Here is a 14,378-nt window from a genome sequence, read left to right as displayed (position 1 = left end):
TTGAAACCAAATAAAATTTAATAAGGCTGTACCTTTTAGTTTCAAGACATTTCCCCTCACTTTGAAATGTGGTGTTATTCAGTGGAAAAGAACAGGGTTCCCTGCAGGGATTGATTGACTGAAAGATATAGCTCAGGATTAAAAATCCTTTTTTCCACTTATAAACTAAAAATAAATTTTGTCATAAAAGAGGCTGTCACTAAACAGGCATATCTGATCTTATCATGTAGGGTTGTTAAATACCACATTTCAACTTCTAGTCATAATGATGGAGAGGTTATTGCTATAAACTAAACTAAAAATAAATAAACTAAAAATAAATTTCTAAGCCCCTATTGACTAAATGGACCCCTCTTCTTGGATAAGGACATTCCAAAGTTAACCTGAAAAGCTAGTTCAAGCCATGGGTCACACATGCCTCATTATACTCTCCTCCCTTTGGTTTTAATTTTAATTTCAATTTTTAATTTATTTTTGTGGGTACATAGTTGGTGTATATATTTATGGGGGTACATGACATACTTGGTACAGGCATGCAAAGAGTAATGCATAATAAAAAATGGGGTGTCCATCCCCTCAAGCATTTATAGGTTGTGTTATAAACAATCTAATTATACTCTTTTAGTTTTTTAAAATGTATAGTTAAATTATTTTTTATTATAATCACCTTGTTGTGCTATCAAATACTGTCTTATTCATTCTTTCTAACAATTTTTTGTACCCATTTCGCATCCCCACTAACCGCCTGTTCCCTCACTGCCCTTCCCAGCCTCTGGTAACCATCCTTATACTCTCCATCTCTATGACACCAATTGTTTCGAATTTTAGCACACACAAATAAGTGAGAACATGTGACATTTGTCTTTCTGTGCCTGACTTATTTCACTTAACATAAAGACTTTCAGTTCCATTTATGTTATTGCAAATGGCAGCCTCTCATTCTTTCTTATAGCTGAATAGTACTCCATTGGGTATATGTACCACATTTTCTCCATCCAGTCAGCTGTTGAGGGACATTTAAGTTCCTTCCAAATCTTGGCTATTATAAACCCTGCTGTAGCAAATATGAGAGTGCCAATATGTCTTTGATTTACCAATTTTATTTCTTTTAGACATATACTGAGCAGTGGGATTGCTGGATCATATAGTAGCTCTATTTTTAGTTATATCAGGAACATCCAAACTGTCCTTAAATGTGCTCCCAACAGCAGTTTACAAGGATTCCCTTCACTCCACATACTTACCAGCATTGGTTTTTTACTGACTTCTGCATAAAAGCCACCTTAACTGGGGTGAAATGATATCTCATTTTGGGTTTGATTTGCATTTCTATGATGATCAGTAATGTGTAGCACCATTTCATTTGCCTGTTTGACATTTGTATGTCTTCTTTTCATAAATGTCTATTTACATTTTTTGTCCACACTTTAATTGGATTATTATATTTTTTATATAATTTTTTGAATTCAATATATTGTAGTGTATTATTGTTTCAGCACTGGTATAAAAAAAATCAAGACTGGGTTATCTATTTATTTAGTGAGATGAAGTCTTGATCTGTTGCCCAGGCTGAAGTGCAGTGGTGCAGTCTCGGCTCACTGCAACCTCTGCCTCCTGGTTCAAGCAACTCTCTGCCTCAGCCTCCTGAGTAGCTGGGGTTACAGGCACCTGCCACCATGCGTGGCTAATTTTTGTATTTTTAGTAGAGACGGGGTTTCACCATGTTGGCCAGGCTGATCTTGAACCCCTGACCTCAAGTGATGCACCTGCCTCGGCCTCCCAAAGTGCTGGGATTACAGGCTTGTGAACATATGCTTTTGATGATAAAACTTATAAAGACATAAAAATGTGTTTTAATTTTTTTTTGGTTTGAAGTTACTTAAAGATTTCAAATTGAAGAAGTAAAAAAAAAAGTAGATAAAACTAGATAAATATAGAAAGTTGGGGGAAAATGCACAGCATAGGTTCACAAAAATCTGGGATTAAAAGACAACATTTGATAAATTTATTTATAAAGTTTTATTAAATTAACTTTAGAGGCTGGGCGTGGTGACGCACACCTGTAAATAATAAAATTATCTTGCCAATTATGTCTAACTATGATAGTTTAAAGTCATTTCCATTGTAAATTGCTTAATTCTGAGGCAGTTTCTGAAAACTTTACAAGCCTGCAAAATCCTGGAATATTGCATCTTTAAGGAGGTTCATGAAAGGATGGAGAAGGCCCTGAGAAGCACTCTTGAATACAGGTTTTTGAGAACTTTAGAATTACATTATTTGAACTGGGTAAGAATTCCTAGAACTTTAATGAAGAGACTGACTGGTTAATAAAACTGCTAACGCAAGCAGAATAAAAATCAATTGAATACCAAGAAAACACTTTGCCAGATTTTCATGCCAAATCAGCTAGTACTTAAATTGTCTAGATAAAGAATTTGAACGAACGGCATAGTTCAAGTCAAATTATCTATGATAATCCCTGATTAGTCAGTACTAAGCACCTAAGTTGAAGAAACAGTCCAATGTTAAGCATGTAGAACGAGAATGTCTTCCTTCTCCTTCCTGAGTTCTGAAAGCTTTTCTTATTAAAAGTTCTGCATTCTGATTCTTGGGTGTAAGAGTAAAGCAAGATGGCAGAAAGAAGGCTCCACTGATAATCCCTCCTGCAAGGACACCAGATGAACAACTATTAATATCTACATAGAAAATACATTCATAAGAATCAAAAATCAGCTGAGTACTCGAAGTACCTGGTTTTAACCTCAGATCACTGAAAGAGGCACTGAAGAGACAGAAAAAACAGTCCTGAAATCACCATTTCCTCATCCCCAGCAGTGATGGCATGGTGCAGAGATCAACTCTGGGTTCTGCGGGAGGGAGACAGCAATTGTGAGGCACTGAACTCAGTGCTGTCCTGTTAGAGCAGACAGGAAAACCAGACCAAATGCAGTTAATGCCCATCCACAGAGGGATCAATTAAACCAGCCCTAGCCAGAGGGGAATCAGATTCCAGTGGTTGGAAATTGAGTGTTTGGAAACCTGGCAACTAAGTGCTCCTGCACTCTGTGTGTCTAAGAAAACTTGAAAGGCAGCCTAGGCCATCAGGACTGCAACTCTTAGGTGAGGCCTAGGGCTGAACTGGGCCCAGGGACAGTGGACTGGGGTGGGGAGGGCATGCAACATACTGAGACACCAGCTGGGGCAGCCAAAGGAGTTCTGACATTATCACTCCGCTAACACCAGACTGCACGGCTCATGGTTCCAAAAGGGACACCATCCTTCTGCTTGAGGAGAGGAGGGAAAAGAGTAGGGAGTACTTTGTCTTTCATCCTGGACACCAGCTCAATCACAGCAAGATAGTGCACTGGTCAGAATCCTGAGGCCTCCTTTCCAGTCTCTGGCTCCTAGACATTCCTAGACACACCCTGGGCCAGAAGCAAACCTGCTGCCTTGAACAAAAGAACCATGTGCTGGCAGGATTTATCGCCTGCAAACTTGAAAACCTTTGGGCTCTGAATAACCAGCAGCCATACCCAGGTACTACATCAAGGGCCTTGGATGACCCTCAGAGACTTGCTAGACTTAGGTGAACTCAGCACATTACCAGCTGTGGTGGCTAAAAGGCAAAACTCCTTCTTCTTGGGAAAAGTAGAGGGAAAATTAAAGGGGACTTTGTCTTGCCCCTTAGGTACCAGCAAGGCCAGAGGTGGGTAGAGCACCAAGCAAAATTTCAGAATCCCTGATTCCAGGGCTTGATTCTTGGTTGGCATTTATGAAGCTGCCCAGGGCCAGTAGGGAGCCCATTGCCCTGAAAACAGCAAGACCCAGGCCAGGCAGCATTCATCGCAAGCTGACAAGAGGCTTTGGGCCTTCTGGGAACATTGGTGGTAGCCTGGCAGTACTCATTGTGGCCTGAAGTGGCGGTGGCTACTCTGCCTTTAGGAAATGAAGGGAGGAATAGGAAGGACTATGTCTTATGGTTTGAGTGCCAGATCAGCTGCAATGCAATAGAATGCCAAGTGGACTTCTAAAATTTTTGACTCTACTCCCTGACTTCTGAATGGCACTTCTGGACCCAGCCAGGGACTGAGGGCACTCACTGCCCTAAAGGAAAGAACACAGGCCTGGCTGGCTTTGCCACCTGCTAATTGTAGAGACCAAAGGCCTTGAGTGAACATAGGCAGTCGTCAGAAAGTTCATGCCGCAAGACTTGAGCAAGACCCGGTGCTGTGCTAGCTTCAGGTCTGATCCAGGGCAGTCATAGTGTGGTGGCCAGGGGTGCTTGTGTCTTTCTTCTCCCAGCTTTAGGTGGCTTAGAACAGAGAGAAAGACTCTGTATCTCTGTGAGAAAATAACGGTAGAGAAAAAGAGTCTCTGGCTAGTAATCCAGAAAATTCTCCTGGATCTTGTTGAAGGCTTTCAAGGTGGGACTTCTCTGAGTCTGGAAGAATTACAGCATTATTGGGTACAAAGTACCCATAAAGCAGATATGGCTTAGATCACAACACCGAAGTCTTTTCAAATATGTGAAAACTCTTCCCAAGAAAGACAGCTACAAATAAGCCCAGACAGTGAAGACTACAATAAATACTCACCTTTTCTCTTTTTTAATTTTATTTTTTAAACCTCTCATATGGTGCTGCATGGCCAAGATTTTAATGTCCAGACACTGAAGAACATCTACTAGCATCAACACCAACCAGGAAAACATGACCTCACCAAGTGAACTAAATAAGGCACCGGGGACAAATCCTGGAGAAAAAGAGATATGTGACCTTTTGGACAGAGAATTCAACATAGCTGTATTAAAAAAAAAAAACTGAAAGAAATTTAAAATAACAAAGTAAAGAAATTCCAAATTTTATCAGCTAAACTCAACAAAGAGATTGAAATAGTTACAACAAATTCAGCAGAAATTCTGAGCTGAAAAATGCAATTGGCATGCTGAAGAATGCATTAGAGCCATTTAATACCATTTAATAGCAGAATGGATTAAGCAGAAGAAATAGCGAGCTTGAAGACAGGCTATTTGAAAATACATAGTCAGAAGAGACTAAAGAAAAAGAATAAAAACAAAAAATCATGCCTACAGGATCTAGAAAAATAGCCTTACAAAGACAGATCTAAGAGTTATTGGTTTTAAAGAAGATGTAGAGAAAGAGGCAGGGGTAGAAAAATTTATTCAAAGGGATAATAACAGAAAACTTTCCAAACCTAGAGAAAGATATCCATAACCAACTACAAAAATGTTATAGGACATTAAGCAGATTTAACCCAAAAAAGACTACTTCAAAGCATTCAATAGATCTTCCAAAAGTCAAAGATAAAGAAAAGTTCTAAAGGAAGAAAGAGAAAAGAAACAAATAACATACCGGTGAGCTCCAACACCCCTGGCAGGAGACTTTACAGTGGAAACCCTACCGGCCAGGAGAGAGAAGCAATAAATATTTAAAGTACTAAAGGAAAAAAAAACTTTTACCTTAGATTAGCATATACAGTGAAAATGTTCTTCAAATAAAAAGAAGAAATACTGACTTTTCCAGACAAACAAAAGCTGAAGTATTTCATGAATACCATATCTGTCCTAAAGAAATGCTAAAGAGAGTACTTCAATCAGGAAGAAAAGGACATTAATGAGCAATAAATGATCACCTAAAGGTAAAAAAAATGCTCACTGCTAATAGGATACAAAACAAAACAGAATCTTATAAAACTATAGCTGTGCGGTCTGCAAACTACTCTTATTCAAAGCAGGAATACTAAATAATATCCAATCAAAAGTAATAACTACAACAACATTTCAAGACATAGCACAATAAAATATAAATAGAAACAACAAAAAGTTAAAAAGTGAAGGGATGAGCACACCCGTCCTGAGCCGGCCGACGTGGTGGAAGCTGGGAGCCGGGGAGCGGGGGAAGGCCAGGATCGCGGGCGGAAGGGAGGCCTCCCCGAGAGCCGGAAGCCTGGGCAGGGGACCGAGGCCTCCTGCGCCCCCCAGCAACAGCAGGGCGGCGCCACATTGGTCCTGCGCGAGGCCTGGCCGCCGGCGACGGCGGGACGCTCTGGGAGGCCGGCGGTGCTCGGGCGTAGAGGGAGACAGCTGCCCGGGGGCACGGGCGAGCGGCTCGGGGGTCTGGGATCCGAGCCCCGCTGCCCCGGGGTGGCGGTGACGCCTGGAGTCGGGCAGGCGTGGCTGGGCCGGGCTCTTGGGGCAGCCAGGCGCTGCTGCGGGCGTCTAGGACACACCACCCTGAACGCGCCGCATCTCCTCTGATCTCGTGAAGCTAAGCAGGGTCGGGCCCGGTTAGTACTTGGATGGAGTCCGCCTGGGAATAGCGGGTACCCTAGGCTTTTGGCTTCCCGCTCCCTCCCTCTTTCCCCCTTTTGCCTCCGTGCTTCCCAACCGCCCCCATCCCTCCACCTTGTCCGCCCCTGCGCCCCAGCCTAAGCCCAGGACCTCCCCCTGAGGGTCCGCCACTGCAGCACCACCAGGCAGCAGCATCCCACCTCTTCCCATTCGCTGCAGCCCCACCAGGAGCCCGGCTCCAACCCGGGCGGACGGGACCGACCCCGAGGGCGCAGGCGCGGGTTCCCTGAGGTCCCGGGTGTCTTTCCCGCTCCCCGGACGCCCAGGCAATTCAATTAATTCATCCAGCGCCGCCACAACCGTCCAAGCTGGGGGAAGGGGCGGGCAAGGGCAGCGGGTCCCACAGAAGCCAGCCAAGACCTCCGCTCCGGAACCCGTGGGCTGCTTTACCCCGGGGGAAGGACATTGCCTTCGCCAGCCACGAGGAAATCCGTCCCTGTGCACTTTGCCACCGGCTTCGTGTAAACTCCAGTCCCCAGGACACAAGAGAGACCCAGGCCTGGCCCCGTGGACAGGCTCAGAGCCACGGCTCTTGCCTGACGGATTGGGCGTACTCTACAAATCTGGGGGCCACCGCACCGAGAAGACAGAAAGAAGCAAACAAAGGAAGGACCCCATGAAACACACCCCCAAAGCAACCAACAAATCCAAGAAAATAAAAGACGTCTCAGGGCTTGGTTTTCCCACAAGGGGGGCCCTGACCCCCTGTTGTAGCCCGGCCTAAGCACCCTCCACCCCACCCCGGCCTGCTCAAAGGGGCTCTGTCTACCTGAGCAGAGCCTCCCTCTCCAAGGCTCTGTCGCTCTCGCTCTACAACTCCCTCACCCTCTCCCTTTCTCTATTTCCCCCTCCACCTCGTGCTCTTCTGTCGCGCTCTCTCTTTCTCTCTTTCCCTCTCTCTTTCCTCCCCCACTCTCTGTCTCTCTCTCTATCGCTGTCTCTCTCTCTCCCTCTGGTTCTATCTCTCCATTCCTCTCTCCCTTGCTCTCCTTCTGTAACAGGAAGAGCCGCAGTCAAAACCCCTCAGACACCAAGTTGTAGAAGGAAGGGCTTTATTCAGCTGGGATCATCGGCAGACTCACTTCTCCAAAAACCGAGCTCCCAGACTGAGTAATTCCTGTCCCTCTTAAGGGCTTACAACTCTAAGGGGGTCTGCGTCAGAGGGTCGTGATCCATTGAGGAAGCAGAGGGTACTGACTGGGGGCTACATGCAGCGGTAATTAGATCAGAACAAAACAGGACAGGGATTTTCACAGTGCTTTTCTATACAATGTCTGTAATCTATAGATAACATAACCGATTAGGTCAGGGTTATATCTTTAACTACCAGGCCCAGGGTGTGGCACCGGGCTGTCTGCCTGTGGATTTCATTTCTGCCTTTTAGTTTTTAACTAAAAGGGGTGCGCCCATGTGTGTCTGTTTGGGAATGGGTTTGCTCGTGATTGTGGTGGGGTGTGTCTGGATGTCCGTCAGTACCTTTGGCCTGGGATCAGGCTGCTGACTCTATTGCCAGCGCATGGGTGTCACAGTTGCTGTGATACTCTCAGTACGCAGAAACTGGGCATAAGACAATATGAGGGGTGGTCTCCTCCCTTACTTCAAGCTATCTTTGTCTGTGTCTTTGTGTGTCCATGTGTGTGTGCCCGTGTGTGTCTCCTTGTATGTGTGCCCGCGCGCGTGCTCCCGTGTGTATCTGTGTGTGCGTCGGGATGGGTTTGCTCATGGTGGTGGGGTGTGTCTGGGTGTCCCATCAGCCCCTTTCTCCCGGGATCAGGCTGCCGGGGCTCTAGTGCCAGCACGGGGCAAAGCAGGGCCTTGGCCAACGGAGCGAGTCCTCATTGGGACAAGCGACAATGGTGTGGGAGTTGTGAGAAAAAGGGCCCACGAGGCTGGGCCGGCTGTTTGCCCCTGGAGGGCCCTGACGGCTCTGGGTGTGTGGGGCAAAAGGGGGTCTTGCAGGAGGGGCGGCGAGGGATCCAAAATAATTTTTCCACGGCAAGGCTGAGGACCAGAGGGGAAGCCAGGACCGTTGGCTCTGGGCCCTGACGCCTGGGAGCACACCCCGTCCTGAGCGGGCCCTATGTGTTGGAAGCTTGGGAGCTCCCGAGCAGGGAAAGGCCTGGAGCGTCTGCGAAAAAGGGAGGCCACCTGGTGTGCCTGGAGCCTGGGCAGGGGGCTGAGGTCTCTGGCTTTCCCGCGCTGCAGCAGGGCGGCGCCACAGCGGTCCCGCGCGTGGTCTGGCCGCAGGCAAGGGGGGTGTCTCTGGGAGGCCAGCGGAAGGCGCAGCGCGGCTGCCAGCGGTGCTGGGGCCTTGATGGGGAGAGCAGCCCGGCCGCGGGGGAGCGGCTCTGGGGCCCCGGATCTGAGCCCCGCGGCCCCGGGGTGGCGGTGACGCCTGGAGTCGAGCAGGCGTGACTGGGCCGGGCTCTTGTGGCAGCCAGGCACCACTGCCGGCCTTTATGGCCACACCACCCTGAACGCACAGGATCTCGACTGATCTTGAAAGCTAAGCAGAGTTGGGCCTGGTTAGTACTTGGGATATGAGACCCCCTGGGAATACTGGGTGCTGAAGGCTTTTGGCTCCCCGCTCCCTCCCTCTTTCCCCCTTTTGTCGCAGTGCTTCCCAACCGCCCCTGACTCTACTCCGACTTTTCCGCACGCCTGCGCTCCACAACGCATGGGCTGCTTTCCACCGGGAAAGGACATTGCCTTCATCAGCCACCAGGAAAACCGTCCCTGTGCACTTGGATTTTCATTGCCACCGACTTCGTGTAAAATCCAGTCTCAGGGACACGAGAGAGACCCAGGTCTTGTGCCCTGTGAGCACGCTCGGCCTTATGGCTCCCGCCAGATGGACAGGCGCACTCTACAACTCTCGGAGCCTACTGCATCAAGAAGACAGAAAGGAGCAGACGAAGGAAGGACCCTACCAAACGCACCACTGAAGTAACCAACCAATCCAAGAGTAAACACATCTCAGGGCTCAGTTAGTCCTCTCCCTTGGACGGCCCTGCCCCCCTGTTCTGGCCCAGCCCAAGCACCCTCCACCCCACCCCGGCCTGCTCAAAGGCTCTCTGTCTACCAGAGCAGAGCCTCTTTCTCCAAGGCTCTATCGCTGTCACTCTCCAGCTCCCTCACCCTCTCTCTTTCTCTTCTTCCCCTCCACCTCTAGCTCTTCTGTCACATTCTCTCCGTCTCTCCCCACCCTCTCTGTCTCTATCTCTATCTCTGTCTCATCCTTTGTTTCTATCTCTCCATCTCTCTCCCTTGCTGTCCTTGAAGCTGTCTGTCTTTGTGTGTGTGTCCGTGCGTGTCCGTGTGCGTGGGTGCCGGCGCGCGTGCGTGCGCCCGTGCGTATGTGTGTGTGTGGGGGGCACGTTTGCTCGTGGTGGTAGTGGGGTGTGTCTGGGTGTCCATCAGCCCCTCTTTCCCGGGATCAGGCTGCCGGGGCTCTAGTGCCAGCGCGGGACAAAGCAGGGCCTTCCTGCCCCGTTGGCCACGGGCTGGATCTTCCTCAGGACAAGCGACAATGGTGTGGGCGTTGTGAGAAAAAGGGCCCGCAGGGCTGGGCCGGCTGTTTGCCCCTGGGCAATCCTGGCTTATCTGGGTGTGTGGGGCAAGAGGGGGCCTTGCAGGAGGGGCGGCGAGGAATCAAAATAATTTTTCCGCGGCAAGGCGGAGGACCAGAGGGGATCCCAGGACCGTGGGCCCTCTGCCCTGGGCCCTGACGCCTGGGAGCACACCCCGTCCTGAGCAGGCCCCAAGTGTTAGAAGCTTCGGAGCTCGAGAGCCAGGGGAAGGCCTGGAGTGTCAGCTAAAGGGAGGCCGCCTGGAGAGTCCAGAGCCCTGGCAGGCGATGGAGGCCTCTGGAGCCTCGGCGGTCCCGCGCGTGGTCTGGCCTCGGGCGACAGCGGGACGCTCTGGGAGGCCGGCGGAAAGCGCAGCGCGGCGACTGGTAGTGCTTGGGCGTATAGAGGGAGAGAGCAGCCCGGTCGCGGGCAAGCGGCTCTGGGGTGCCTGATCCCAGCCTCGTGGCCCCGGGTTGGTGGTGACGCCTGGAATCAGGCGGGCCTAGCTGGACCGGGCTCTTGGACCAGCCAGGCACCACTGCCATTGTCTACGGCCATACCACTCTGAACATGAGAGAGACTCAGGCCTCGGCCCGTGGGCATGCTCGGCGCCACTGCTCCCGCCACGGGAACGGGCGCACTCGACAATTCTCAGGGTCCACAGCACGAAGAGGACAGGGAGGAGCCAGCAAAGGAATGACGCTATGAAACGCACCCCCAAAGCAACCAACCAATCAAGTAAAAACACGTCTCAGGGCTCCCTTGGTTTTCCCGCGTGGGCGGCCCTGCCCCCCTGTTCTAGCCCGGCCCAGGCATCCTCCACCCTACCCTGGCCAAAGGGGCCCCTGTCTACCAGAGCAGAGCCTCCCTCTCCAAGGCTCTGTTGCTCTCCCTCTCTAGCTCCCTCACAGTCTCCCTTTCTCTACTTCCCTCTCCACCTTGCCCGCGCTCTCTCTCTCTCTTTCTCTCTCTCTCTCTCTCTCTCTCTCTCTCTCTCTCTCTCTCTCTCTCGCAGTTTCTCCGGTCCCTCTCTGGCTCTCGCTCTATCGCTGTTTCTCTCTCTCCTTCTGTTTCTATCTTTCCATCTCTCTGTCCCTTGCTCTTCTTCAAGCTGTCTGTGTCTTTGTGTGTCTGTGTGTATGCTTGTGTTCCCGCGCGTGCCCCCGTGTGTGTCTGTTTGGGAGTGGATTTGCTAGTGATTGTGGTGGGGTGTGTCTGGATGTCTGTCAGTACCTTTGTCCCGGGATCAGGCTGCCAACTCTATTGCCAGCGCGTGGGTGTCACAGTTGCCGTGATAGTCTCACACACGCAGGTGTGTGGATCTCGTTCATTTTCATGTAGACAAAGAGAGTGAAACCACAGAGAAAAGAAACGTCCCGTGCATCACGGCCTGACTATGGATTCTTGTTTCCTGCAAAATGGGGAGTCTCCAATATAGCCTGTTTGTAAACTGGAAAGGAGAGCACCGACACGATGCTGGCCTTCCACGCATTCCTGGAAATTTCTGGGTCCCCACAGAGCTCGGGAAACAGTCAAAATGGTCACGCTTTCGGGGAGGGGGGGGGCGGGCAGAGACTTGAGCAACAGGCACCTCCGCCGAGGGCAAAGAAACGTAGAATCCAGAATCACGCTTCAGTCGGCCTGAGTGTGACTCCCGTGTGGATGGGACTATCCGCCTCGCGCTCTGTTGCAGGGCTCAACGTGGGGATTTGTCATCTGTGAACCATGTGGATGAAAAACAGACAACCACCTGAGTCTCGGCTCATTGCTCTCTGGGGAATTCGCTCATTCCTTCGGATACGGAATTCGAATTCATCTGAATCGCTCCGGGATGAAGTAACCCAGGCTGGCGATCCGGAGGGCCGCTGAGCGCCCCGCCGGCCAACGGGGCTGTGGGCCCAGCACTCAACCTGCACTGGTCACCGAGCGTTTTCCCGGAGTGCTGGGTCCTGTTGGTTCTGGAGGCAGAAGACCGTTTTTCTGTCTGTCTTCCTTTATCTGTTTCTTGCTCCTTTTGTCCCTCGGTCAATCCTTCCCTCTGTTCTTCCCTCCCTCCCCCGATTTTTTCCTCCCTTTCTCCCTCCATCCCTCTTTCTCTCCCTTCCAGGGTCCCTCCGTCCATCCATGCTTTCCTAGCTCCATCCTTCCGTCCCACTCTGTCTCCGTTCCTGTCCTCATCTCTACCTGCCTTCTCTCTTGCCTGGAAAGGGCACCACCCCGGTTTGCGCGGGGTCTCGGGTCTTTATTTAGTTGCAAGGCCCTCCGCGGTGCTGGCGAGGAGGCTGGCGGGACACGGGTTGGCAAGTGATCGTGAGCGAAGGGGCAGAGGAGTCGAGCCCCGGAAAGGAGAACTGGCCTGGCTTCTGTCCCGGCCCAGTGTTTCGCGGACTGAGGTCTCCGCCAACCCGACTGAAGAACGCGGGGGAAAAAGGGATGAGAGCTCCTCCTGGGCTAGTTAGAAAACCTGGGCTGCTGCCTGCAAACCCGCGCGTGTGCAGTAGACAGTCCACCTCCCGGTACCTGGAAGGGCCCTGGGATCCCGGGAATGCTCAGGAAAGAATGACAGCCCTCCTCTGTGTGGAGTCTCTCGCTGGACCTGGAACTTAGGGATCCTAGACAGGTCAGCTGGAAGAGAAGACACGCCTCTCCATACCGAGCCAGAGGTTCACCGCGAAAGAGAGGCCGCCGCTCTGCCCCCGCCCCGCCCCAACCCCGCGTCCTAAAGCTCCTGCAGCAGAGCCCGGTGTTCTTCCTGGCTGAGGAGTGGTTCCAGCAGAGCGGGCTCTTCCACCTCCTTCAGCTCCCCCAGTGACACCGGACCTAGGAAAGGTTGTGCCTTTTGCTGAAACTCTGGGGTCTACAGGAGCTCATCTAACAGGCTGGAGGTGAGTGCAGACGAGCGCCCCGGCTACAGGAGCGGTTGGGAGTCGGCTGCATATGGCTGGCATCTGTGCTTGACGAGGAGGCCTCCAGGGTCGCGAGCTTCGGAGGCGGAGGTGCCCCGTCTTCGGGTTCCCACGCCGCCCTGGCGACCTGTGGCTGCAGCCCCACCGCGGACTCCGGTGGGACATGGGTGGTCCAAGCACACCTTGCCCCTGTGACTCAGCTTGAGGGGGCCTAGGCTGTCCCACCGAGCACGCGCCCAGCAGGTCGTCACGCTGCGGGTCCCGGTCCTCCTGGCATTTGTTGGGGTGCGGAGGCCTCCGAGGAGTCTGAGGGTGGGAGAGAGCCCCGTCCGGAGGAGCCAGGGCAGGGAACACAAAGCCCCGCGTGCCGGGGCCGCTTGGGAGATCCCTCGTGCCGGCGCGGCCTGGCTGGGCTGGAGCACGGGGACGGCCCTCGCTCCCTGGCTCACGAAAGCCCCCTGGGGGAGAGCCCCAGGCGCGCAGGGCACGTGGGGTGAGGGAAGGCCCGTCCCCCACGCCCCGGCGTGGCCGAAGGCGACCCACGAGGGAGCAGGGTGACACCCGCCGGGGGCCGCGTTGCACAGGCCGCCTGCGTGCTCGGGTGCCCTGCCACCCTGTCCCGGGTGCCTGGCCCGTCGATTCTGAAACCAGATCTGAATCCTGGACTCCGGGAGGCCCGTCTCTCTGGCCAGTTCTTCCCTGGCGGTGATGCCTGGAAAGCGATCCTTCTCAAAGGCGCGGAGGAGCAGCGCGGTCTGGGATCCGGTGACGGCGGTCCGCTTTCGCCTGCCTTCTTGCGGGCCGCGTCTCCCGGGCCAGGGCCGAGATTCCCGCCGGTGCTGCCTCAGCTGGCGTGACCTCTCATTCTGAAACCAAATCTGGACCCTGGGCTCCGGAACGCCGATGGCCTGGGCCAGCCCTTCTCTGGTGGCGATGCCCGGGTACGGGTTCCGCTCAAAGCAGGCTCGCAGGGCCTCGCTTTGGCTCGGGGTCCAGACGAGTCTCCTTCGCCGTCCTCGTCCTCGGGCTTCCGCGGGGAGGGTGCCGTCCGAAGGTGTCGGGAGAGCCATCGCGGGGAGCCCCGGCCGGAATTTCACGGACGGACACGGGCAGAGAGAGGCCCGCGGGCTCCCGGGCACCTCAGCCGGGCTGTGCACTGGGCGCAGGTGCAGCCAGGAAGCCCTTAGAAAGACGTACCACCTCCACCCCGTTATGAACATGCATGAGCTCGGGGCCCAAGGTCCCGGGGTAGCCCGCCCTCCGAAGCCGAAAACCACAGGGACCAGGGCCTTGTGGGGTGGGTGGGTGTAGGGCCAGATTGGAGGGTAAAGAGGGGCTTTGGGGCTGGCTCTCTGAGGTTCTCCAGTAATTCTATGGAAACTGGATGCCGCTGTCTTGACTCCCAGTTTCCAGGCAGAAACCACCCTGAAGGGTGGAGTGTGGAACTGAACTTCCATGACAGTCTTGAGTTTTCCAGGCCCTCTCCGTGAAGGCGGCAATGCCTGTGGATGTCGCCGTTGCCGTGATAGTCTC

The 14,378-nt window shown here is 52.6% G+C and overlaps 1 long non-coding RNA gene and 1 pseudogene across 1 annotated transcript; both read right to left on the bottom strand.

The window, feature by feature from the left end:
- Positions 1-2,000: 2,000 nt before the first annotated feature.
- LOC129053727 (uncharacterized) lies at positions 2,001-5,455 on the bottom strand. Its single transcript, XR_008518518.2, has 4 exons — positions 5,373-5,455; positions 4,596-4,752; positions 2,751-2,867; positions 2,001-2,663 (listed from the first exon to the last, which is right to left on the bottom strand). It is a non-coding gene; the product is annotated as an uncharacterized LOC129053727 (long non-coding RNA).
- Positions 5,456-12,658: 7,203 nt separating this feature from the next.
- Positions 12,659-13,915, bottom strand: LOC100445839 (double homeobox protein 4C-like; annotated as a pseudogene).
- Positions 13,916-14,378: the final 463 nt, after the last annotated feature.

This window comes from Pongo abelii, chromosome 11 (assembly GCF_028885655.2).
Source record: "Pongo abelii isolate AG06213 chromosome 11, NHGRI_mPonAbe1-v2.0_pri, whole genome shotgun sequence".
Classification (NCBI taxonomy): Eukaryota; Metazoa; Chordata; class Mammalia; order Primates; family Hominidae; genus Pongo; species Pongo abelii.
Note: the sequence above shows the minus strand (reverse complement) of the source record. Positions and strands in the feature narration are given on the sequence as shown.